This window comes from Saccopteryx leptura, chromosome 1 (assembly GCF_036850995.1).
Source record: "Saccopteryx leptura isolate mSacLep1 chromosome 1, mSacLep1_pri_phased_curated, whole genome shotgun sequence".
In the NCBI taxonomy this organism is placed as follows: domain Eukaryota; kingdom Metazoa; phylum Chordata; class Mammalia; order Chiroptera; family Emballonuridae; genus Saccopteryx; species Saccopteryx leptura.
In genome coordinates this window covers 9,613,333-9,615,702 of record NC_089503.1, presented here as the reverse complement: position 1 = coordinate 9,615,702, position 2,370 = coordinate 9,613,333, and the positions used below count along the sequence as shown (strand labels likewise).

The 2,370-nt window shown below is 49.5% G+C and overlaps 1 non-coding gene across 1 annotated transcript; it reads left to right on the top strand.

The window, feature by feature from the left end:
* Positions 1-1,091: 1,091 nt before the first annotated feature.
* LOC136390022 (U1 spliceosomal RNA) lies at positions 1,092-1,249 on the top strand. Its single transcript, XR_010748551.1, has one exon. It is a non-coding gene; the product is annotated as a U1 spliceosomal RNA (small nuclear RNA).
* Positions 1,250-2,370: the final 1,121 nt, after the last annotated feature.

The window sequence follows — 2,370 nt, the reverse complement described above, 5'->3', positions numbered from 1 at the left end:
TGGCCCTATCCCAGCCACCTCTGACCTTGCCTTGCCTAGCCTGCTGGGACTCACCACTGAAGACTGATGGTGCCCAGGGCCATTGTCCCCATCTCACGTCACCGTGGAGGATCCTAGGGTAACAGTCCAAGTAGCAGGTAGGCCGATCTGATTTCTTATACACATGGGGATGACTACTGTGCCTTGCCCGAATATTTGGGTCCAGCTCATCCCTCGAAGATCTCTGTTGTGGCTGTTGATGGTCTTATTTTCCTCCTTTGCCATGGATCCACTGCCTTGTCTAATACATAGTGTCTCCTTTACACACTCTTTTTCTCCTCATGCCTCAGTGTCTGAACCCTGTTTTAGGCCAAGACCTACTTTCCAAATTCAGAGCCTTTCTCTCCATTCACTTCCCATCCTCGAATAGGCCTTCTTGCTACTTTGGGCCAGCCATATTTGCTTACTTCTGTTACAAATTTACCTCTACCACCAAGCATAGTGAATCCAAGGTTCTCCTCAGCACCTCCACAGCTGCAAAACTCCAGGAAGGGGACCCCTGGTCTCATCTCTCCAAGTTGAAGAGAACAGGGGCTCCACCTCCACACATGCTCACGGATGGTCCTTCCAGTTTACCTGAACCATCACCAGAAACCCAGAATTGACATTAGGCTTGAGACAAATTCTTGGTGTGCTGGAAGCAGTGGTCCTGGCACTTGGAGGCTAGATACAGAACATGGAAATGTGACAACAGTTCCAGTGCCATGCGGACTTTTTCTGAAATTGTTTCCTAGACTCCTGCTCCATGTGACAGTTCTTAATGGACTGAAGTGGGGTTGGATTTTCTTTGCAGGAAATGCAAACAGTGATGTGTCAGCACAGACATGGTGAACATTTGAAAACAGCAAAGGTTATATTGGCTAAGAATTTGCTTAAAGGCTTGAATCACTGTAATGTACTAAGACCGTGATGGCGAACCTTTTAATAAAAACCGCACACTTTTGCAGTGCTGGTCAACCTGGTCCCTCCTGCTCACTATTGGTTGGTAGCAAAGCAACCAAATGGCACAGCGATTGGCCCACCATGAAAGATCTTCTCAAAACTAAGCTTTCATACTTACCTGGCAGGGGAGATACCATGATCACGAAGGTGTTTTTCCCAGGGCGAGACTTATCCATTGCACTCGGATGTGCTGACCCCTCCAATTTCCCCAAATGTGGGAAAATCAACTGCATAATTTGTGGTAGTGGGGGACTGTGTTCACGCAAAATAAAATAAAAAATAAAAAAAAACCCCAAAAATTAGGCTTTCCCCCTTCACCATTGACTGTTGCCTGATGGGGGTGGTGCACTCTTATGAGGAATCCCATTTATGCCTCAGATCAGTAGCTTTGTATCAGAGATTTCTTTATTTGTATATTGGCTTAAAAACTTTTCTACACTATAAAATAAAGCAGACTGGGGGCTCTCTCTTTGTTCCTGCCATCAGCATTGCAGAGGCTTCCGATATCATCTTCTTTTGGGGGGGAGGCTATTATTTTAATTCTGCATCATTCTCCCTCATTACTTGAAATCACTAGCCCCACTGGTTTGCAGCAGCAAACCCATTGTGGGACACTGGGAAGGGTCTTCCCTATATGGGCTTGTGGTGCCCACTGAGGAGCAGGGCTCTGTGAGCCTGGGAGAAAGTGAGTGATGAGGCGGGTGTGTGGCTGGGTGGGTACGGAGGGTGATGATATTGTCTAATCAACTAACACATAAGGTACACTCACTTCCGTCCTTGTCACACGGCTTCACTGGAAGGCTGCAGAGAGGCCGGAACCAGGTCTCAGACACTCAGACTGGTTCCTTATAGGACCTGCAGGGAAAATGGGGGTGGAGGCCTCACTGGGGACTGGAAGAGAGTGCAGCAAACTTGAAGACGTGGACAGTGCCCCCACCCCCATCAGAAAGAGCTTATGTGCATGCGGGACTCAGCAATGGCTATGTCTCTTGCAACATGACCCCCTGGCCCCAAATCCCTAGAGCAGACAGGGCTGCAGATGCAATGGTCCAATGCCCATTGGCTCCTCTGGCCCCAGGGGCAGGATGGCATTCTGAGCATGGTCCAGTCTCTTTCCAAGTGAGCATCTCTGTGAAAGGGGTAGAGGGGTCTCTAACTGCTCACCTCCCTGCGTTAGGTCAGGCTCAGGATGGACAGAGAACATAGTGAGCTGCAAGGTCCTGTCTCTTTCAAGGAGTGTCACTTTGTCCCATTGCCGGGCCCCCTACCCCATCTTCATCACTGCCTGTTTAAGAGTGAGGGCTTCACGCCTGACCAGGCAGTGGCGCAGTGCATAGAGCGTCGGACTGGGATGCGGAGGACCCAGGTTTGAGACCCCGAGGTCGCGAG